Source organism: Pinus tabuliformis, chromosome J (genome assembly GCF_031772625.1).
Source record: "Pinus tabuliformis cultivar Carrire ecotype Pingquan chromosome J, CPIR1, whole genome shotgun sequence".
NCBI classification, from domain to species: domain Eukaryota; kingdom Viridiplantae; phylum Streptophyta; class Pinopsida; order Pinales; family Pinaceae; genus Pinus; species Pinus tabuliformis.
Window position 1 is genome coordinate 1,048,165,101 of NC_142295.1, and position 25,879 is coordinate 1,048,190,979.

The 25,879-nt window shown below is 36.3% G+C and overlaps 1 pseudogene; it reads right to left on the reverse strand.

Moving 5' to 3' along the window:
- Positions 1-23,789, reverse strand: part of LOC149230509 (preprotein translocase subunit SCY2, chloroplastic pseudogene) — a 42,369-nt pseudogene extending 18,580 nt beyond the window's left edge.
- Positions 23,790-25,879: the final 2,090 nt, after the last annotated feature.

Here is a 25,879-nt window from a genome sequence, read left to right on the forward strand (position 1 = left end):
AACAAGCCACAACTGATCGGATAATGGACACACAGATCAAGGACTCCCGATAGCAAATGATCCAACTATATTGAGTTGTCAAAGTAGGTCAACTCCTTCACTAGGGACCAAGTTCAAGAGAAGTTTCCTAATCTCATGGAGGAACTCAATGCAATGGGGACCATTGCTTCCTAGGGGGGAGAAATGATCCAGGTGGATATTGGTGGCCACCCACCTATTCCATTTGGACCCCCACCATTGTTTCTTTCATTTTTCAGTTTCCTTAATTGTAGCACAGTTTACTATTTTTGGCAGTTTTTCAGGTCCTGAACTTCCAGAGCCGTTTTGAGGCCCTAAATGATGTTTTTTTTTTGGAAAATCACTGCTGGCATATATGAGTTCATAACTCAATATTCACTATTTGTAGTTTTAGTCCTCGGATAGATCTTTCTAACGAGGTATCGTGTGCATCAAACGGAGATCGTATGCCAAAGTTACAACCCCGGGAAGTTGATGTACCAATTTACCCCAACGGGGCCCATAGTTTGGTGTTTCATCTCCTAGGGTTAGGTTTTTGGATGTTTGGGATTTTCCATTATTTCTCAATAATAAATAGGCCTTCAAGCCTCATTGTAACACAATTCAGAGGCATGTAGCCGCCACATCTCTTCTCAGAGATAAACTACCATCGCCCGAGCTAGTTTATTTCCATTCTGTATGTAAGCATATTTAAGTTCTTTGATATTAATGAAATGAAGTTTTATTTCTACTGCATCTCTGTGTTTATGGTTATATTTGTAATTTGTTGTGTTCCTATTCAAATTTGGATCACCTCATCAAGAGGTTTTTAATGATATAATGAACACTCCATTCCAATTTTGTATTAGACATCATGCCAAAAATATGAAAAAAATGCATTTTTATGTTCAAGGATTTTGTATTTTCTATTCTATTCAAAATATATGCAAATTTGTTGAGAATTAAAAAATTGTATTGTGTGAAAGTTATATTTCTCATAGCCCATGGGGCATAGAATATACAGTGATGGGGTGTACTGTTAAGGCACTCTGTAATGTGAAGGTCACCAGTTTGAAACTTCATGGGAAAAAATCCAACCATGTTAAGGGTTGGTGTGGCCCAAGTCGGGTGCGATCCCCAGGTGATTTTGACAGCTTAGATGCCCTTTGTTTGTCGTTTCTCAAGCCAAAGGTTAAACGTACACTAATCTCATGACTCGCATAACTTAGCCAACAAAAAAAATGTTATATTCCTCATGAAGATATTTCCAATGGTATAAACAAAATCCAAATTAGAGTTTATGGGGAAATGTTACATGGAAAATATATTAATATTTTAAAATAGTTTTTAGAAAGGATTACTTTATGAAGGGATCCTAAGGTTATGTGAAAAATCAAAAGGGAGTGGATTTTGATCTCTTTATCATAACTAGAAGTTCATACCATCTCTATTTGTGAGTTATACACCACTTTATCTCTTGATCTCTTGATGTTGGTGTGACATTATTCTAATGCTTTCTTTCAATGTTTTTTAAGCACAAGTTGTACATCTAGGTCATTGACTATAGTAAAATGATTGGTCCATATCTCCCTTGGCCTCTTGTGATTTGAGCTTATTATTAGTGTAGTTTTGAGACTCTTAGCTCAATATATTTGTATCTCCTCAAATCTACTCTCTTCATTATGTAGAAATGAATTAAAATCCTTCAATTGCACATCGCTTGCATAATTATTGGGGGACCACTTGATGAATTGTAACACTATATAATTGTGTAAGGAGAACTTAGTAACAAAACAAATTCTACCTCTTAGAGGTGTTGTTAAGTAAGTTTTACAAATTAATTTTTGGGACCCAAACATCGATAGTCAAGTGGGAGATGATTCTATGGAGTAACTAATTATACCTTTATTCTCTAAGGTATAAAGGATACACCCTAGTGGGTAGTTTTCAATCCAATATATCAACTAGTAATCTACAAATTTCTCATTTAAATCCTTTGACTACCTAACTATTATAGCCTTCTCTTTTATTTCTTCTTTTTGTATACGTAACAATTTCTATAAACCATGCTTATTTTCCCTAAGCTACCTAATAGTGTCTAGCCCATGGAGCCTAAGGTTACGTAAAAAGAGAATGGAGTGGATTTTTATCTCTTTATCATAAATAGAATTTCATACCATCTCTATTTGTGAGCAATACACCACTTTATCTCTTAATGTCTTGATGCTGGTGTGACCGTATTCCAATGCTTCCTTTCAATGTTTTTCTAGCACATGTTGTACATCTAGGTCATTGACTATAGTAAAATGATTTGTCCATATCTCCCTTGGCCTCTTGTGATTTGACATTATTATTAATGTAGTTTTGAGACTCTTTTCTCAATATATTTGCATCTCTTCAAATCTCCTCTCTTCATTATGTAGAAATAGATTAAAATCCATCAACTACACATCCCTTGCATAATTATTGGCGGACCACTTTATGAATTGTAACACTATATAATTATGTAAGTAGAACTTAGTAACAAAACAAGTTCTACCTCTTAGGGATGTTGTTAAGTAATTTTTACAAACCCCAACATCAATAGGCGAGTGGGAGATGATTCTATGGAGCAACTAATTATACCTTTACTCTATAAGGTATAAGAAATACACCTTAGTACTAATTATACCTTTACTCTATAAGGTATAAGAGATACACCTTAGTACTAATTATACCTTTATAAGGTATAAGAAATACACCTTAGTACATGGTTTACAAGCCAATATATCAACTAATAATCGACAAATTTCTCATTCAAATCCTTTGATTACCTAACCATTATAGTCTTCTCTTTTATTTCTTCTTTCTGTTTATGTAACAATTTATGTAAACTATGCTTATTTTCCCTAAGCTACCTAATAGTTCTAATTCCATGGCTAATGAATTTGCATATTTGTCCCTAAGATTCCAAAATTAACAATAATGACATCACTACAATTGAGTTTTTAGGTTATTTTGAAATTCCAAATTCACTATTAATTTCCAAACTTAATGAAATACATGTTTTGCACAAGAATCCTCATTTGTGACAAGCTTGTTTAGGCCACTGTTGATGCACTATGCAACCTAACCCTAACATCTCAAAATATGACCTAAACCATTGTTTTTTGTTTGCAATTAGTGGTTAGATTTGAAATAATCTAACTTCATGTTTCATTAATGAATATTTTCAAGATGTCATGTAAAATTGATTTAGATTGCCTCAACATATCCTCTTATTATAGAGAAATGGTTCCAACCATCATAAGCGGATCCGATAGAAGTTTTGGCAGAGTGGAAAGCAACATAGAGGGAGTTGTGGACAATCCTCCTAAATTTCCCATATATGGTGATTCTGCTTGCTATATTGAAAAGACAACAAAGCCTACATGGGGTGATATTTATTTAAAGTTTTCTTGGAAGGACATCCCATAGGATGAATAATATTTTCAAGTATACATTAATGTGAAGAAATCCTAGCTACAAAATATTGTTGCACACCCCCTATTCTTCCCCCGTGTATAGACTATATAATGGATTCTTCAACATACAAATGAGGAGAAGTGTATAATCATAAGTGATAAGGGAGAAATCGTGGTAACATTTACAATAGAAAACATTGCAAATTATTCCAAGCTGCCATAATCACCTAAAGATGGTTCACTAGATTTGATGGATCACCTAAAGATGTATTTAAGTCTTGGTGGCAAGATCCAAGTAGGTTTAGGAATAGAGAGGATGATATTTACAAGAATAAATCACTTGAAAGTTTATCAAATACTAGCTGCTATGTTAAATAGGATTTATGGAAAATCAAGCATGAAGACCTTTAAGGAAACCTAGGTTCCCTTGATGCATGCATATAACACTAAAGGGACAATCTTCAATTGCAAAAGTATGTTGACATCCTCCATCAAATCTAACACCCATGCAACGAAGAATCAAACACAGGGGGAGAAGTGAGAATTCTATATGGCATCTTACTTATTGGATTTTTTGTGTGGAAAATGTGACTTTGAAGGGATAGGTTTGAATGGAGTCTTGATCAAGAATTACCTGTGCACATCTATTCCAAGGTTTTTTGGAACACGAGGTACAAACGAATGTATGAGAAGATTGTAGAATACTTTCATATCTCCTCTATATCATGTACTCCTCGACATAGAACCTCCATGCATGTCTGACAAAGCCAAATCTTCTCTACATTATATTGCAGTTTGGTTTCCCATTGGTGATTCTACTTATATCAGTATTCAGTGCCTACAAGCCTCCACATGCTATGCCTACATTTATTATAGACAAATTAGTATTGTAGGAGGTGGATTAACAACTTAGCACAAGATTTTCCAAGACCTTGGTCAAATACAAGAAAGCTCCACGGCCTATCTTCCCACTAGGTATTGGAGCTTAATCCCTTAATAATTTCAAAGACGCAAAAGAAAAAGATGAAGAATTTTTAGGTTTAGATTTGGCGAATTAAGTTTCCATAGATATGATTTGAGAGGCATTTCCATGGGACAAGGCAAAGTGATTAGGTATAGTTGGATTTATACTTCAACCACTGAAAAGGAGGAGGAAAAGGTTAAAAATTTAACAACTCTTCCGAGGCACTGAAATAAACTTTGCAAGCTGAAGAGGGAGAGTAGTCAGAGCATGACACTCAAGAGAGCACGAGCTTGGAAGTAAGACAAGTTATTCCTAAAACAAAACAAGGTAAAGAAAACAACAAGGGAAAGCAAAAGAAGCAAAGGGTTGATAAGGAAGAAGCTCAAAAGAAGTAGGAAGAAAAATAAGCTCAACGAAAGCAAGAGGAGGAGATAATAAAGAAACAAGAAGAAGAAGAGAAAATGAAGAAGCTAGAAGAGGAAAAGTAAAGGAAAGAGTCCATAAGGAAGAAGAACATAGAGGAAACAATGAAAAGGAAAGAGGAAGAAACAAAGAAAAATACAGAAGAAGAATAACTAAAGAAGAAAGTAGAATAAGAACAGAGGAAAGAAGAGGAAGAATGGAAAATAAAGGAAGAAGAAGAAGCCAAAATGTAGTAAGAAGCACTATCCAACCAACTTAACTTGAGCAATATTTGATCGATTAGGAGCATGAAGATAAATTATCATAAGATACTAGGTTAAAGGGTCCATAAATGCAGTTGGAGTTACCTACCTTGAATGTACCACCACCTACTCCTATCAATGGTGGACATTTCCACATCTCAGGAATTAGGAATAACAATAGAAGAAGAAGAGGAAGTATTTGATCTCTCCAAGATTACTTTTAATCAGGTCAAGTGTAAAATCATGTAGGAGAGGCACAAATTCTTGGCCAAGAATCCAGGAAAACCCATATCATTCATTACAAAAAGGGAGATAATGATGGACACTACAATGAACCCTAGAGTGATAACATCTTCGAGCCATTTTTGCAACTACCACTGAAAGAAACACAAACATATTATCAAAAGAAGTTGAGGACTTGAAAGCAAAGTTGGAAATTTTTGAGCAGAACAAACTACAGCTAGAAAATGATAAACACAATTTGCTAATCACGCACTCTCAGAGTGAATATTTGCAGGCATCTATCCTTGAATAAGTCAAGGTGTTAGATGAAGATATGGGTCTAGTATATAATGAAATGCTTTCTTTAGATCAAGGGATGGCTCCATTTACCAACATGCTCAGTGAGATAAAAGAAAGAGAAATTTTATTAAACTAGCATCCTCAGTAGTTGATCTCATATATGAATGGAGCATGAAATACCCTAATGTGCCTGAAGAACTATAGAGGAAAAAATGGACAATATCTGAAAATGATAAAGTTGATGTTGTGATCAAAATGCAATCACATGAGAAATTGAGTAGAGACATGGAGGGGGAAAGTAAGAGTACCATGGAGTAGTCCCAGCCAGCTTGAGACCAGTCCCAGAGCATGGGAGGAATCCAATCACTACTAATTGGTATATTCATCCATGTCTAGTCCCCGAGCTTTAGCGAAGAAGCAAGAGGTTGTATCCATTCTTTGAAAGAGCTTACTTAGCAGATCATTAAGGCCCCTATATAATGTCTTTCCTTGGGGATGATATTGATGATGCTTTAAAATGGCCACTTATAGGGTGTTTCATAGTGAGCTTGAATCTCTTGTCTAGGTACACATAATACCTCCATTGGTGCACTAGGTGAAACATGATCAAAATAAGAGGTCAAGTAAGATATTCAAGTAATTTTATATCAGATGAAACAAGCTGCTACAAGAGACAATATAAAGGCTAAAAAAAGTTGGTTATGTAATGTGTTGTTCAGCCCGTGAAGCTGCACATAAAGCTCACAGTGTTGTTGAATTATATGTAAGCTAAAAATCTAACCTTAAAACCAGATGCATTAGAATGCCTCACGAGGTATGGAGATGAACTACAACATAAGATCTTGAAAAGATGGTGAATACAAAGTTTGGAAAGCATATTTTGTCAGAGATCTACAGGTGGAGGCTCCAGATCTTTCCATCACTAGAATAACTGAATGAGGATGTTTTATTTCTTTAATTTTGATGTAATTTGTATTTTATTAAAAGTAAAATAAAATCTAGATTAGAGAGTCACATGGAATTTGAAAAGTCATGTAGAAGTTGAAGAGTCACGAGGGTAGGTGAAATGTCATGGTAGGTGAAAAGTCACCCTACTTTATATAAAAATACCCTAATGGCCAGATGTCAAAGGACCTTCAGTTTTGGACTCGATTTGTGCATATTATTTTGAGAGCTTATAGATCTTTTTGACAATTCAAGTGGTAGCATTATGTCTCAACTAATGGATTCCATGGACATTTCATGTGATGGTGTTATGGATATTTCAAATTAATTTTAAGAAGCTCTTTGAGCCCCAGAAAACAATTCCGTGCATGTGTTGTTGGGCATCGTGAGACTCCTCTCTTGGTGGTTCGATGGCATATGTTTATGTTATCACGTGTTTGGCTAACAAACTATTTTGTTGATTTAAGCACATATTACATTTCATATTGCATGCTTTTAATGATTTCATGTTTGTTGTCGATTAGGAACTAATTCATAATCAATAAATGAATATTTATTTTTATACTTGCATTCTAATTGAAGTTTTCTAACATGCTTCTTTAAGATTCATGCCGTGTTATTTGGTTGTTGTTATGTATGAAAAATATCATATCTAAAGTTTCCCTAAATATGTTTTAACTTGTATTTATCAAAATCTTTATTTGTTTTCTAATGTTTGTTGTTCATTCCATCCAAAATGAATCATAAAACAACATGGTGGAAGTTGAGTCCACATACTAGATGGGCCTCCCATCCCAAATGGTGTAGAGTCTAGTTTGGATTTTGCACTGGGGAGATTCCCTAACTGTTGGCGATAAAATTTGGCCCATCAATAGATTTGGCGCTAAAAGGAGGGCCATTTTTGTATGGATGGTATAAATCCTCATTTTTTCCCTGACACCTTTGAACAACCAACCAACCTTGTTCCCATTCATCGACTCCTTCTACCCGGGAAACACCTGAAATTGAATCCCCTTCACACAGACCTGAACTAGTATACAAAGTCACTTACGATTAGTTGAGAGCCCTTTTCCCTATTAACCGTAAATACAAAAGAAGGATTGGTATTCTTCTCTTTACATCTATCTTTCCACATAAATGCATGACCCATCCCCATACAACTCGCTAAGGAGTATTAATTAGTATAGTTCAAGAGTTGGTTAACATTTCTTTGGATGATTTAATGGATGCTATAGAAACAAACTCAGAAGAGGGTATCGAAAGTCAAGTTGACTTTGAGAATCCTGAAGGGGGGGATTTTAAAGGGGAGAATCTTGAAGGGGAGAATCTAGAAGGTGAAAACTAGGGATCCCTTGAGAACGCTGAACATGTTGAAGGACATGAGAATGGCAATAATTTACAAGTTGAAGGGAATTTGTTGAACGATAACGAAGGCTCAGGCTCAAATTCAGTAAGTGACAAAGGCAAAAACAACATGGTCAACAATTAACCATAACCCCGATCGTGGATGACACAATCTGCTCTTGACTCTTCAAGGAATTCTTCATGATTTACCTTGCCATCTCGAAAAACATCTCACTAAGTATGACCCAGACAAAGGGATTTCTATGGAATACCACATCAATAATTTTTATCCGTCACTAAGTATTATGAATGTGTAACATGAGGATATTGATTTCATATTGTATCCATACATATTCTAGAATAAAGTTGTTGTATGGTATCATACTCTTGTCGTGGCGTATATTAGGACTTGGGATGAGTTCAGAAAATCTTTCCTAGAAAAATAGATGTTAAATACATTTCATGACCATACTCAACAAGTTTTTGAATGATGCGCCTCCCCAGGATTCTATCTTGATTGAATACTACACTTTAATGTTTCCATATAACATTGCTATGTTCGTTGAGAGGGCAATGAAGACTACTATGGATGAGAATTTTGCTGAAGCCATTTCCGTTGAGAAGGACATTATTGATATAGGATAACATGAGGTACAATATGAAAAAAAGACTACTGGTAAGAAATCTCAACCTTTCTCTAGTAAGTCTAGTAAAAAATACACATTTTATTTTGAATGTATAGCAAAATCTCTTAAACAATTAACTGACAAGGTGTCTGATTTGAAAAGAAAGACATGTAAAATCTCTTCTGGCAGTAAATATTTTAGCCCTTTCTTTAGAAGAGTAATGATCAATTGGCTAAGTCAGCATAAAGATCGAATGTGAATATTAATGTGGAATAATTAGGTATGGACAATTATTGCACTTTTTGGTGAGCCCTGGTATTGCACCAAGAGTGCTGCAACTTCCAGAGGTTCTTCAACTTTACTTTATCAACACAGGGTTTTCTACAAAATTAGAGGTGACAATGTTATATACATAGTAGATGCATCTTTCTACTCATGCCACCCTCAACTAGGTCACTTGATCATTAGGGTTCTAGACCATTCCTCTACTGAACTGAAAGGAGTCTAACTACTGAAAACATAATGTAAAGGCTAGTCCTAGTGCAGAGAAAGTAAATGCTTTTCAACTCATAAAATGACAAATGCCAACTTGTAAATGTTATGAAAGGACACAAATCTTATGCTAAGTTGCAGAAAGGGAACTATGTTAACTTGCACTCAATCATCTAGCTATCAAGGTTGCTTGAAAACAAAATATTATTCTACCATTTCATAATTCAAGAATGCATGCATTGACTATCTAATTCACACTTGCGGAGTAAATAAAGTTCTAATTGCTAAATTCGGAAATGAAATAAATAATGCTATCTAATCTTGTAGGAAGGAAAAGGAGTGTAGGGAATGGTCTAGGTGGCTCTTTTGGTCTTGGAGTCTAAGTTGAAGGGTTAAACTACTCCTAAGCTTAGCTAGACTATCATCGCAGGTCAAAACATGGTCAAAATACGCTGCTACAGGTGAGCTACAAGATCTTGCTACATGATTCATGTACTGCTACATGATGTTGCTACATGATTCCTGTACAACTATAGGATGTCCTGAAATGCTATAGGAAGTTGGCTGAGAGGATTTGGAGGATAAGAAGGGTGAGATGAAGTGTTTGGAGGGTGTATGAAAGTTTTGGAAGGTGTGGGGAAGGTGATCATCACCCTTAGCCAAGCCTAGTACTTTGAGAAGGGGGATTTGGGCTAATATGGCTTGCTCACGGTGACCGAAAAATAGAGGTTTAGAACATGGATTAGCATGCATCAACAAAAGGTGGAGAAGACCTAAATGGAGTTGGTGGAAGGGGTCCTTTCATGTAGATCAACAACCCTGCAATAACATCTGCACCTGTTTCTCTTTTGATTTGCAAATTATTACATGTCAATGTGGAAAAGATGAATTGAATTTGGAAAATCTTATTTAAATACTGCTAAGAACTTGATTTATGAGATGGACTACCTTATAAGCTATAAAAATCATGAGAAGAAAAATGAAAAATGTAAATCTTTCCAAGAAATCATAAACAACTATCTAACTAATACTAAAACTTGATCTATGAAATTAATAAGAAATCAAACTTTGTTTCTTGGCTGTGAGAGTGGGGTCCTCTAATCATGATCCCATGAGGGAGATGAGATAGGGGTCACTGTCACAGGCTCTTTGATGGATTTCACTCTACCGAACTGCAACAACTAATCTACCCTCTAAGCTAATGGAAACATAAATAAGCAACAACTTACTCAATCTTCTATGCTAAAAGAAACATGAATAAACTTTAGCAATTAATCAACATTCTAGACTAAGAATATATATACAAGAGATGAACTTATGCTACTAGGGTTGGGCCCTAACCTAAGAGCTTCAGCCCTCTGAGTCAACCCAGTGCTAGATCAAAACATAACTTCTCATTATCATTCAAAAAGTGTCAAATATATCATAGAAATAACAATCAAATGTGCTTCGGCTTAATGGCCTCTTGGCTACAATAAAAATTTGAATCCTAATGAGTCCCTTAGCTTCTTTATTCATAAAAAACCAGAGCTACCAACAAATCCCTATAAAATAGGGATATTTGACTCCCTAACTCGAGAATAGGTGATTCTAACTCTCCCTTGACTTGCACTGGCTTGAGTTCTAATGAACTCGGCCTGCTTGGTTTCCAATGACACCGAGTTGATGAGATAGAGTGGGGGATATTCAACTGATTTGAGGAGTTAAGGAGGTGGACCAACTCCTAGAATCTCTCTTTCTTGTCTTGAGTTCCTACACTCAAATCAGCTCAAAATTGCTCCAATTCTTGCATTTAACACACATTAGGCCACATGACATAGTAACACATATTTAATCCTCACACTAAGCATAATATAACAAAATTTGTAGATAAATGTGAGAAAATGTTATGAAACCAGCTCACAAAAAGATAGAAAAGAGAGATCCATGCCTTAGAATTCAGCCTCTTCGAGGGGGCAACCTCCTTTACATTACATGAATGAACAATTCTTGGATGATACAAATGACAAAACCTCCTTTCTATATATAGGAGTCTATGGAGTCACAATATAATCCAGCCGACCTAACAATAATAATATAAAGCCACAAAAATAACAATAGAGGGATTCTATGGGCACATTAATAACAATATGGGGGTAATGGGGGCACAACAATATAAATAAGGGGTATAACTACAATAGTAATGGGGTAATCACTAGTATTATAGGGACCCAACATGCCCCTCTCCTTCAAAAAAGTGTTGTCCTCAACGCTTGAGTAGTTCTGGATACTTCTGCATAAAATTCTCATCCTCCCATGTGGAATCTTCAGCGGATAAGTTCTTCCACTTGATAAGATACTCTGAAATTGATCGATTTCGTAGCTGTCGAGTTCTTGTTTCTATGACTGCTTCCGGTTCCAATATAATTTTTCCTTCCTCGTCAAGTTCTGGCAATATTGTTTGAACTGGGAGCTTGTCGCCTATAACCTTCTTTAAACATGAAACATGGAAAACTGGGTGCAATCGAGAAGCTGCAGGAAGCTCCAATTTGTATGCCATAGTACCAATCTTTTGCAACACCTTGTACGGACCATAATACTTTGGTGATAATTTATTATCCTTCTTAGCTTGCTTGAGGGACATTTGCTTATATGGTTGTAGCCGTAGGAATACCCAATCACCTACATCAAAACTTCTTTCACTGCGATGTTGATCTGCCTGTTGTTTCATTCTATTCTGTGCCAACACGAGGTTATCCTTTAAGAGTTGGAGGACTTGTTGTTGATGTTCGATGTGATGTTCCACTGCTTGAACCTTAGAATTTTCTCTTAAATATGATGTGATGGATGGTGGTTGATACCCATAAAGTGCCATAAATGGGGTCATTTTTGTTGCTGTATGGAAGGAAGTGTTATACCACCATTCAGCCAGAGGCAACCATTTGACCCATTGTGTCTGTTTATCAGATACAAAGCAACGAAGATATCCTTCCAAACATTTGTTTACTATCTCAGTTTGCCCATCAGATTGAGGATGATAAGATGAGCTATGAGCTAACTGAGTACCAAGACAAGAAAATAATTCTGTCCAAAAATTTCCAGTGAAAATGGGATCTCTGTCACTTACAATAATCTTTGGGTTTCCATGTAGCTTTTGAATTGTTTCCATAAATGCAGTAGAAACTGTACTGGCTTTAAATGGATGTGATAATGCACAAAAGTGTGCATACTTGGTAAGTCTGTCAACTACCACCATGATGACACTCTTTCCCTCAGACTTGGGTAAACCTGTGATAAAATCCATTGAAACCTCCTCCCAACGTTGGCTTGGAATGGATAAAGGTTGTAATAGACCCGGTGTCTTAATTGTTTCAACTTTATTTTGTTGGCAAACCAAACATTCTGCCACAAACTTTTGAATATCTGATTTAAGGCCATCCCAAAAAAATTCCTTCTTAACCCTGTGGTAAGTTTTTAAAAATCCTGAGTGCCCTCCTAAGGGAGAAGTGTGCAATTCCATAAGAATCTTTTGTTTTAGCTGGGAATTCTTACAGAGGTATAAGCGATCTTTGTACCATAACGAATCATTTTTCCAGCTAAATGTATCAGACGTACTGGAATCTTGTTGTAGCTTTCGAATAAGTGCCCACACTTCTTCGTCATTCTTCCATTCCTCCCTTGCTTCATTTATCCAATCTGGTTGGATAATAGAAATGGCGCACAACAATGCTTCCACATCCTCATCCTTTCTTGAGAGTGCATCTGCCACCACATTTTGCTTCCCTTTTTTGTAGATGATTTCAAAGTCATAACCCAACATCTTTGTGACCCACTTTTGTTGCTCTTCAGAGGATAATCTTTGTTCTAAAAAGTATTTAAGGCTATCATGATCCGTTTTTACCTTGAAGTGTCTTCCCATTAGGTAGGGTCGCCATTTCTTAAGTGCATGGAGTATTGCCAACATTTCCTTCTCATAAATAGCTTTGCTTAAAAACTTTCCCTTGATTGGACGACTTTCAAAAGCAATGGGTCTTTCATCTTGCATTAGAACAACACCAATTCCATTTCCTGAAGCATCACATTCCACAATAAAGGTTTTTGTGAAGTCCGGTGTAGCTAAGACCGGTGCTTGGCACATTGCCTCTTTAAGATGTTCAAAGGCCTTTGTTGCTTCCGGAGTCCATGAAAATGCATCTTTCTTCAATAATGTTGTTAGAGGTGCTGCTATTCTCCCATAATTCTTAACAAACTTGCGATAATACCCTGTCAACCCAAGAAATCCTCGCAGATGCTTTATGGATGTGGGGATTTTCCATTCCTTAATGGCTTTAATTTTGCTAGGGTCTACCTTAACTCCTTCATGAGATACAATATGACCCAAATATTCCACCTCCTGGACTCCAAAGAAACATTTGGATCTTTTTGCATATAATTGTTTCTCCTCCAATAGTTGTAGCACCCTGTCAACATGTTCAACATGATCCTTCCAAGACTTGCTGTAGATTAGTATATCATCAAAAAATACTAACACAAATTTTCTAAGGAATGGTTTGAAAATTGAATTCATCAAACCTTGAAATGTTGAAGGTGCATTGGTAAGGCCAAAAGGCATGACCAAAAATTCATAATGACCCTCATGAGTTCTAAATGCCGTTTTCGGAATGTCTTCAATCTTCATTCTGATTTGATGATATCCTGAACGAAGATCCAACTTGGTGAAGTAAATTGATCCATGCAATTCATCCAGTAATTCATCAATGACAGGAATGGGGAACTTATCTTTAATAGTGAGCTTGTTGAGCTCCCTATAATCCGGACACATGCGCCATGATCCATCCTTCTTGTGCACCAATACTACTGGAGCAGAGAAAGAACTTTGACTCGGTTGAATTATACCAGCCTCTAGCATTTCTGCAACCATACGTTCAATTTCACTTTTTTGGACATAGGGATATCTGTACGGCCTGATGTTTGGAGGAACACTTCCTGGAATCAGATGAATAGCATGATCATGATCACGCATAGGTGGGAGACCTTTGGGAGTCTCAAATACCTTGGAATGATTGTCCAGGACTTTTTGGAGATCTGGAGAAATAGATGATTCCAATGTGGAAACATCTAGCGAACATAATTGTGCAATTACACCTCTTTGCTCCTTTTTTAGAAGCTTTGTCATACCATTAGAGCTGATTATCTTTCCTGGTTTCCCTGCAATACCCCTTAATTCAACTTCCTTTCCTTCCACAGAAAATTTGATGAAAAGTTCTTGAAAATTAAAAGCTATTGTACCCAAGGATTGTAGCCATTGGACTCCTAGTACAACATCAGCACCTCCCATTGGAATGGAAAGCATTGGGCTAGTCAATACATATTCTCCCATGGATAGCTTGATATTATGGCACTTTCCAGAGCAATTTATTGTTCCTCCATTTGCAATCATCACTTGACACTCTGGTGCTGGATATAGGAAGCAATTCAATTCTTTTGCTACCCTACAATGAATAAAATTGTGGGTGCTTCCTGAATCAATCAACACTATTACCTTTTTCTTCTTGATTTGTCCTTCTATCTTGATGGTTTGAGGAGTGGTAATTCCCGCCAATGCATTACAAGATATGGTCGGATTTATTTGTTCTTCATCTAGGCTTTGTTCCTGGAATATATCCTCTTCTTTTGACCTTTCTTGCTCCTTTTCTTCTTCCTCTTCACAATCTATGTAGAATAATTTCTTCTCAGCACACTTATGACCTTTAGTGTATTTGCTATCACAACTGTAACAAAGCCCTTTTGCTCTTTTTTCTTCCAATTGTTGTGGTGTCAACCTTATAGGTTGTGGAAGACTAGGGGCAACAACACTTCCGTCTTTATAGTTGTGAGTGGTATGCTTCCTGGTTGCCATAATTTTGCTTTCCATTTTTCTTGCTAACCTGAATGCCTTCTCTAATGAATCAGGTTCCCAAAGGCGAACATCATGTTGGATATTATCCTTTAAAGACCCTATGAACACATCAATCCTATGCTCCTCTGGAATATCTTTTACCCTTATGTTCAATTTTTGGAACTCCTCAATGTGCTCCATTATTGAACCCTTTTGTTTGAGACTTATCAATTGGCTAAAAAAAGTGTTGCTTTTTGTATCCTCATAATGTGCTATCAATTCTTCCGTAAAAATTGCCCAAGTGATAAATTGTTTACGAGAGCAAAGCCATTGATACCATACAAACTGATTTGGTTCCAAATATAAAGTTGCCATACGTACCTTTTGTGTGTTTTGCACATTATTGAGATCGAAGAATTGCTCCATCTGTAATATCCATGTGGCGGGATCCTTGCCATCAAACTTCCTCATATCGATTTTTGGAATATGGTGATTCTTCAATCCAACATTAGCGTCTATGGAATCATGATTAACATTTCTTTTGTTCTCATCATGAGTTTCCTTTAGTACCCTTTCACCCTTAGGGACGATTTCTTGTAGCAACTTATTCATATTTATCTTCAATTCGTCCATGTCTGTCTTCAAATCTATCTTCAAATCATCCATCTTAGCTTCCACGTCAATCATCTTAGCTTCTACGCCTTTCTTTAAACAGTCCATCTTAGCTTCTACACCTTTCTTTAAACCATCCATCTTAGCTTCTACATCTTTCTTTAAACCATCCATCTTAGATTCTGTTCCCTTTTGTGCAAGGGACAGTTGTTGCACTTGGTCTTGTAATTTTGATATATCATGTTGCATTTCTTCCTCTTCTTCATGAGTCATGCTAGAGCTTTCAGGTTCCTTACTAGGTGTTTGCATTTTCTTTCCTCGGGGCATCAGTTACCGATAATAATGCTTTACTATGCCCTTTGAATTCCTTCAAACCAAGCTTATGCAAAAATAAAAAATAAAAACTACACACCTTTTTTTTACTTTGTAGAAGCCTGATATTGAATCTGATGTATCTCTGTAATTTCGAATCATCCAGTTCTGAAATTGTGATCTATAGTAGCCTTCTATGTCCTCTTTCCAATGCCACTAGTCTGAACCAAATTGGATTCTCCAAGAAAGAGTTATGCCCAATCTCCTGCAGTGACCTGATTATAGACTAGTTCAGTAGAGCGAACTTGTATGAAGTGCCACGTGTCACTGTTTCAACCTTTGACTTTGAAAAATATATAAAAGAAAACTACAGTCCGTCCTCTTTCTGTACCTTCTTACGAAATTTCAATCCGATGCTCAGAAAGAAAGTTATGACGATTTTCCCCAGGTCACCTGTTTTGAGTGTAATTCAGGAGTCTGCAAAAAGACCAACTTCCTGAGATCATATCCCCTAAAATATCGCGCGAAAAGCTCTGAAATTCGGACCCAAGGGAGTGCTAAAAGTAATTCTAATATGACTGAATAAGCTAGAAAGCTTTTTCAGCCAACAACCTTGACTAAACCATAAAAATATGAGAGTGTATCTTACGGTATGGATTATAACATCAACCAAAGAAAGTTTGAGCAAATATATCACTCTTTGATGTAGCCTTGCTGCCCTAGAAGAGGGAATTGACTATCAAAACTTTCGAATCCTTGCCTTTAGCCTGAAAAGCCACTTATTCTTCCAAGAATTCTTCTTCTGGTCAATCTAAAGCCTTGGTAAGCCTTGAATATATTGTTAACGTGATGAATGTTAATTCACGATCTTTAGTACCTCCCTTTTTATTGACATTTGATACCTTCAATTGCAATGTGCATAAAAAATCTAGTTGACTTCGATGCATTAACAAATGTCATGCCTTTTTATGTTTGCAAAAGGATCAATGCTAAAATAGAGAAAATATAGGCAAAGATCATTCAACTTGACATATCTCAGGTACAAGTCATGGAGGAAATCAACAATGTGTTGATTAGATTGTCTTTCAACTCAAGGGTTCATCAGTTCATCGATATTGTGGTTGTTGATATTCTTGAGGCATATGGTATTCTATTCAGTAGACACTGGTCTAATAAACTCCAAGGATATTTTTCCACAGACTAGTCCCATTTTGGCTCCCATATAAGGGAAAGAACAATCAAATTAGGCTCAATAGTGTGCCACACATGAAGTATACAATTACTAAACTAGAGGCACCCGATGAAACTATTAGTATTGCTGAGGAAGAATTGGGAAATTGTTTCTTAGAATCTGATATTGGTTGCTACCAAGCCATGCGATCACCCCTCTCGTCAGATACACAATTGGAACTCATTCCTTATCCTCCAACTGATGGAAATGAATCATGTATTATAGATGTAAATAATTTTAGTTTGGATATAAATCAAGTAAATATAGAATTGCGGACTTTGTATTATGATGGGTCAAAGATGCAAGATGGAGCCAGTGTAGGCTACATCCTAATGGATCCCAAAAAGAGGAATTTTCTGATTTCTTGTTGTTTATAATTTCAATCTACTTACAACACTACCGAATATGAGGCGTTTATTCTTGGACTAAATAAATCCATTGAAATGAAGGTAGAGTGTCTAAAGGTAATTGGTGACTCTGAGATTATCACTGGACATGTATGTAATTCTATTCATTGCCTTTCACCTCATTTGGAAAACTGCGAATAAGAGGTATGATGATTGATTTCTACATTTAAATCTTTTGATATTAAGCCAGTGCCAAGAATTAATAATGTCACAACTAATACATTAGCTAATGTTGTTGCTAGGTTTACACCGCTTAGGGATGGTTTCTATATAGAAATAGTTTATAAACCTACTGTCCCAAATAATGTAACTAACATATGCGTTTTCAATGATGTTCAACGGATTTTGGACTTTCTTGCCAACACAAATATATTCAAAGACACGACCATAGATGAAGACGAACACGATAGAGCCTTGTAGGAAAGAACTAATGCACGAGAGGGAAATCCAATGCCCAAATGTGTTGTGTCACTTGAGAAGTTATTCAGCTTGCATAATCAATTTAAAGGACCTCCTAACGTGAAGACTCTGAGTTCAATGATATTCCATGAACAAATCAATCTTAAGGAAAAAGAAGACCCTATGTTCATCAATCTTGGTACGTGTTGTTCCCGGGAGGAAAGATGAGCTTTCATTAAGCTATTCAAACAATATCGAGATGTTTTTTTCCCAAACTTACAAAGACCTAAAGGAATATGACACAAGGATTATTCAACATGTCATTTTGATTAATGATGGGGTCTAGACTTTTTAGCAAAAATTGAGAAATGTACATCCAACACTTAAGCCATTGATACAAAAAGAATTAAAGAAGTTGTTGGATGCACAAATTATTTTAAAGTCAAGCATTCAAAGTGGGTCTAAAATCTAGTCCCTATAAGGAAGAGATTTGGAGAGATCCGCTTATGTGTCAATATTCGAAATATCAAATGAGATTTATATAAAGACAACTATCCAACACCTTCCATGGAAAAAATATTCTGATCAATTTTAGGTTCTGAGATGTTCTCACTATTAGATGGAATTTTTGGCTATAACTGGGTATTGATAGCTGAGCTAGATAGATTAAATACACCTTTCAGAACCAAATGGGGAAACTTTTCTTTTAGGCATATGCCCTTTGGACTTATTAATGTTAGAGCTACATTTCAAAGAACAATGGATATTGCATTTAGAGGACTGATAGGTCATAGTGTGGTGGTGTATCTCGATGATGTCACAGTGATCTTGAAGAAAATATTAGATCATTTACGTCATTTGAGACATATTTTTGAGCGTTGCAGAAAATATGGTATATCACTCAATCTTAAGTAAATAATTTTTGTCGTGTCCAAAGGGAATCTTTTAGCACATATCATTTTGAAGAGTGGTATTACGGTTAATCCTGAACGTGTGAAATCCATCACTCAAATTCCGTATCCAAATATGGTAAGAAATCCATGCAATCATCTTTGGGTAAAATTTGAATTTTCTTTGAAAGTTTTTTTCAAATTATGCCCAAATTGGGAAGCCAATGCAAGATAGATTAAGAAGGATGTAGATTTCAAATGGAACCAAAAGGACAAGGAAGATTTTACGCAAATCAAGCAAGCTATAACTAAAGCTTCTGCTATATAGAGTCCCAATTTCAACAAGGATTTCATGCTCTATACTTTTTCTTCAAATTCTTCATTGACAACCTTTTTTACTTAGAAAGATGACCAATTATATAGGTATGGACAAGAAAGCTTACACTGTGTACAAGGATGTTAAACACTTTAGGCATTATATTCTTAAAATTCATGTTATAATGTTCGTTCCTCATCTCATAGTTAGATCTTTGTTTGTGTCGCAGGAATTATGGGAACAAAGAGCCAACTGGATGAATTTATTACAAGAATATGATCTTGAGTTTAAGTTGACTCATATAGTAAGAGGTCATGGCTTATGTAAGATTGTTGCTGAAGCCACAAGCCCACATGATGAAGAATGTTAGGATGGGAGAAATAGATTGAGATGTATAATAAGATTTTGCACCCACACCTAGTATGTCATCATCTTGGTATGCATAATTAAGGCAATATCTAGAACAAGGAACTTTTCCTTCTCATTTATCAACAAAACAATAAAATTCCATCAGATTAAAAGCCTCTTCTTATGAATTGGTCCATGAAGATATATTTAGTAAACACCATAATGGGATTTCATTGAAATTTTTAGAATCTTCTGATGCTGAGAAGGTATTAAAGTAAGTTCATGAAGGAACGACAAGAGGACACTATGCTGGTGCTAGGACAACACAAGATTATGAGGGCATGTTATTATTGGTCTACATTGTTCAAGGATGCTCATGCATATGCACATAAATTAGTGGTATGAAAATAGTGTGCTGGAAGATAAAGATGGTCAATTTCTCCACTATAACCTATCACAATCAAAGAACCATTTCAACAGTGGGTCTTAGATGTCATTGTAGAGATCACTCCGCTTTCATAAAAACAACACAAGTATATTCTCACACCCACATATTATTTTACAAGGTGGGTTGAAGCTATTCTCCTCAAACAAGTGAACAATAAGGAGGTAATCCAATTTCTCAATCAAAATATCATTACCAAGTTCAATGTCCCAACCTCAGTTGTCTTTGATAATGTAACATATTTCTCATAATTAAGGTTGTATGATTTTGCTTTGGAAAATGGGATATTATTGAAGCATGGTGGTAATTATTACCCCCAAGGAAATGGACTAGATGAATCCAAAAATAGAAAATTGATCCTTATCATTAAGAAATTTTTGTTCACTCAGTAGGAAAATTGACATAATTCTTTAACAAATTCTCACTAGGCTGATTCAGTTACCCCTAAACCTTCTCTTTGAACTTCTCCTTACTTCCAAGTATATGGAAAGGAAGCAATCCTGCGACCCAACCTATACCTACTTGCTTTACAATTATCCCAAGAATCCTGTGGTAGGTCATGCCCAATTATGCAAGGTAGGATTAACATCTTGTTAAAACTTGAGGAATAAAGGCAAAAATCCCAGGAAAAATTTTCCTCTCACTAGAATTGGTTAAAAATATGGCTCGACAAGAAATATGTAGGAAATATATAATTTAGTGTGGGAGACCTTGTCTTGAAGTGGGATAAAGCCCATGAAGGCAAGGGTAATCACACCAAGTTCTAATCCCTCTGGATTGGTCCATATAAAATCAAAGAAAACTTAGCCAACATACTTATCGTTTGCAAACCTTAGATGGGAAGACTGAGTCCCTTCCCATGAATGACCAAGACCTGAAGTTCTATTTCTATTAGTAGCCCTTGTAGCTGATCTCGTTTGAGTACATATTACTTTCATGTCATATTTATTTCATGCATTTTATTTCGTGTCACACTTTAATTTCCTCTCGTTTCCTTATGCATTTACTCTCAGTTTCACTAAAAGCCTCTCTACATAAATAAAGGCTTTGTACATAAATAAACTATCTTGGGACAATATTAATAAGTCAAATGTTTAAAAGAGATTGCGGTAGTTACTCAATCATTGGCTAAAATTAGATCTCTTTATACTGCTTAGTCTGGAAACCACCCCCTCCTTAGTGTTCAAAATAGATTTCATATATGGGAAGTCAACCTTTTTAATAAGTCCACATTGGCAAAGAAAAAAGCATAAATGTCATAAGCATAATAAAATACTAGAAATCTCTAAACATCAAAAGTTTTCTATGAGTACTCAAGTTGTATTTTACAACAAATCTTAGCCTATGTCTTAATGATTGATGCTATAACTTATAAGAACTAAAACAAAGACAAAATTAAAATTCATCAGAGGAGGGGTAATACTCTAAGGGAGGGATGGGATTACCTTCTCCTTAACAAAACTTGGAATTTGTGAATCTAGAGCATCAATAATATTGGACGAGGTTAGGCGAGGGTTCTTTGGGACTAGAGTATGATTTTCCTTGGAGCCTTCTGAGCTCCATGATCAATCCCCATCTTCTAGGCATTCACCCCTTCATGTCAAAACTTTAACTGATATGGTGAGCTTAAAGACTAATTTGATGAAGGCGTTAAAATTTCATTTAAATATTGAAAGTTGCTTCTTCAACTCTGTTATTTCAAAGCTCTTTGGTGTAATGGCCTACACGACCATGGCTTTCATGGTCCAATACATTTATAATAGTCTAAAGTACCTTGTTTCCTTGGTTTGAGTGTTGCTAGGGTCTTACACCTAGCCTTGTGTCTTTTCTAGAAGCTTCTCTAAGTCCATGTTTTCTGATAACCATTGCACCTTAATGTTTATCATATCAATGGACACTTTTACCTCGATGTGAGACTCATAAAGAAACTAACAACAAGCTCATTCTATATCCTTTTCCATTCACATTACATGCCTCAACCTTGTCTCTCTAATTGAGACACACCCTCAGATTTAGACATCAACTTCTTCCCTTTGTTATTCCTACGATGGGTTGGTGCCATGATTCTGAATCCCTTTGCACTTACAGTGTGCTCAGACTTGTCTTCCATCACTTGTAATCTCTTTATACACAACTTGCAATTCTTGTGGATGCTGACGTGGAAATGAATGAAGCAGAGTGAAAAAAACTTGTTACTAATAAAGTTTGAATAATATCCCACCAACAACAATACCTCATCATTCAATGAATTGGGAAAATTACCCACATACCATTATGCCAGTCTACTGCGATATTCCTTGAATATGACACTACATTCATGGTGATAGTCCTTGTCATGAAGCAAATCTAGGCTTCTATCCTATGGGAGGCCTTGGAGACATGTGCCTGCTCAAGGCATGAAATAGACAAACCACCTCCTTTGCTTGGGTCGTTAGTGGTTATTAGTCCCATGCTTATGAATGGAGGCGGTGTCATACTACAAACACAAAGGAAGAGATATGTGAGGGAGTTTGTATAGGGAATTCTCTGCAGAGTTACAATGAGCCTTCACCACATTGATCAACTTTGCCATGCATTGATCCGTCTTTGCCAACTTACCCTCCCTTACCATTTATTCAAACTATGTGTTGTCACCCCATCCAAAACTTATTTGAAACTTGCACTTATTTAAAAATAAATTATAATTTAAATTTTGAATATTGAATATTTTTTCTCAATATTATCATCTAATTAAATTAACTATTATTTAAATTTGTTTATAATTTTTTTTGTTTATTTATTAATCAAAGTTTTAATCAATAAGGAAAGGTCACAAGTACTATATTTTAAATTATTGTTAAGATAAAAACAACATATTATGCTACAAAAATTGTGTTCACCTTTAAATGAGAATATCTACTCTGTCAAAATTTTTAAGATTTACATTTGATATCATCTATTTTTGCAAGCATATGTGTACACAAAAATAAGCACATACATTAGCACGTCACTGTATAGGATTGAGATAACACCATCTAAATAGTTATAATTGTTTTTTGTTTATTTTTAAAATTATAGTTATTTTCAAAATTAATTATAAATTCTAAACTAGGATAACCGTAGCTAAAATAATTCGGGAATTTGCTCTGCAACCCTAGTAGACTTGAACCATTGCCATGCCCTAAACCTAAAACAAGAACTTGCATTCTTGACATCTCCAGCAACTTCGCCAGCTTGTGGGTCATTATACAGGCCGAGATGACAGACGAAGACGGGGGGGGGAGATCCCCTCCTACTAGGATGCTGCGGCGGGAGACTCATGCCACAAATCAAACACTTAGTTGCAAGCCCAAGAAACAAATCCGACGAATGGCCCTGTCCTCGAGGCGCAATGGCAGGCTCGAAGTAGGGGGAAGTGCTTGCCCTGTGCAGTAGAGAAACCGAGATTTGTTATCCCGATGAACAAATTGGAAAGATATCGAACCTTCATGAAGTACCACGCGATGATCTGAAAGTTCATAGGAGTGTGGCGATGGATAAAGACATCATTAAGTGGATACAACAGAAATGGCAACCATAAGGCCAAATCAAACTAAAGTTGGGAGCCAGAGGCTTCTTTACGATAATCTTCTCAAACCTACAAGATAGAGAAAGAGTATTTGAAAATGGCCCCTATTTCCATTATAATGTTGGTCTTCTGATGCGATATTGGGAGTAATGTTATGACCTCAATAAAGAGAAATTCTTGACAACCCCGGTATGGGTAAGACTTTTTGGACTCCCAATGGACTTCTAGGATCCAAAAATATTAGAGGGAATCGGGAACACAATAGGAAAATTTGTCAAAATATCTGAAACCACAAAAAGAGGTCGATATACATCGTATGCGAGAATTTGTGTGTATATGAACATAGCAAAACCCATACCCGAATCAGTAGAGCTAGAATACCATGAAGACGTATGGCAGCAGACCCTGGACTATGAGCATATTCCATTCAGATGCCGAAGATGCCATGAATATGGCCATTTATTCAAAGAATGCCCACTGAACCAGGAAGGTCCAGAGCTAAAGGAAAAACAATTGAAGATCCCACAGGAAGGAAATGAGGGGTTCCAAGAGGTTAAGAACAAGAGAAGGCCACAAAAGGGACTCCACAACCTAAAAAAAGAAAACCAAGCTTAGTCGAGTAATAAAAACAGATATGAAGTACTATAGGTGGAAGAAGAAGCAGAAAATGAAATCCAACCCATGGATTTCCAGGAAAAAGGAAAAGAGAGTAGTTCTAGTCAAGCAAAAACAACACCTAAGTGGAAAGCTCAAAGAGATCTCACAGGTAAATATGAATAGGTAGGGATGGAAACCACTATAATGGAAATCCACCCAAGCAAGGGGGAGGAGCTCAGCATTGAAGAGGAAGTCCTTCAGGAATTGTTGAATTAATGGAGGCACTTATATGAAAGATTTATTCTGGAGGACCAAAAGAAACTGTACAAAGAGTCTTTTCAACAATACCAAGCCAAACAAGGACAGGGACGGGTTAAGATAGCAGAAAAACTGGGAATGCATTAGGAAAACCTCCAAGAGTATCAAAACAAAGCAAAAGGCTGGAAGAAAAGAGGCCGGAGAAATTTACAGGAATCGATACAGATAATGGGAGAAATGTTGGTGAACACAGGCAGGGTGGTACCACTATCAACAATACACTGACAACTTAACAAAGTCTCCTAATGATAGTAATATCCTGGAACATAATAGGCCTAAACAGTCAAGGAAAATATAGATACTTAATGGAGCAATTGAAAAAAGAAAAGCCACAAATTATGCTTCTCTAAGAAACTAACATAACAGGAGAAAAACTAGAAGAGATTCTCAGGATGATGAAACCAAGGTATGAGGCAGTAGCAACAGATGCAAAAGGAAGTGGAGGAGGGATAGAAATATTGTGGAATCCAACATAAGTAAAAGAAAATTATTGGATAGGGATGCAACACATCCTCACAGGTCGGTTCCGCAACATAGGAACTAAAGAATGGTTCATGCTCTCAACAGTCTGTGGACCACACATACCAATTGAAAAGGAAAACTTCCTAAAAATTATAAAGACCCTAAACCAAATGCATTACAAAAAGCTATGGCTGATAGCAGGTGACTTCAACTTGATAAAATCGTTAGAGGATAAAAAAGGAGGAATTAGAAGGGAGAATCTAGAAATTGAATAATTTAGGGATATCCAAGAAGAGCTACACTTGGTGGACATCCCAACAATTAATGGAAGGTATACGTGGAAAAATAGACGAGGGGGAAATAGGAAAATTATGTCCTGCGTTGAAAGATTCTTGGCAACATAAAACCTCATCAGCAAAGATGTTTACTATGAGGCATCCATCCTACCATGCTCGGGCTCGGATCATTGGCCGATTAGATTAGAAGTGGATATGAAACAAGGGCAAATGAAGAGACCCTTCAAGTTTGAATCTTTTTGGTTAAGAGACCCCCGACCTTCCTTGGAAAACCGAAGGAATGGTGGAAAGAATGTGAGAAAGAAGGAAGAAACCTAATGCATACTTTCCAAATCTACCTCAAAGATCTTAAAGGTAAAATTAAAAAATGGAACAAGGAAGAGTTTGGTAACATACAACAGGATCAGGAATTGATTCAGGCAAAGATGAGGAAGGTGCAACAATAGATAATAAATGATGGAAGAACTGAAACCCTAGTGGAGGCAGAAGGACAACTGCTAAATAAATTAGAGGAAAGGAGGCAGCAGGAAGAGATCCTGTGGAAACAAAAATCAAGAATTCAGTGGCTGAAGGAAGGTGAAAGGAATACTAGATTTTTTCACAAAGTGATGATTCAACACCGGCAACATAACAGGATCTTCTCCCTAGTGGACCAGGAAGGAAATCATCTTATCCAAAAGGAAGATATGGAGAACTTGCTAGTCCACCACTTTCAAAACTTGCTGATAGAACCCAACATAGATAGGATAGAGAATATATTGATATTAACTTGGCATATACCCCAATTAGTGAGCAGGAATCAGAACCTAGCCCTACTAAGGGAAATCACCAAGTCTGAGGTGGA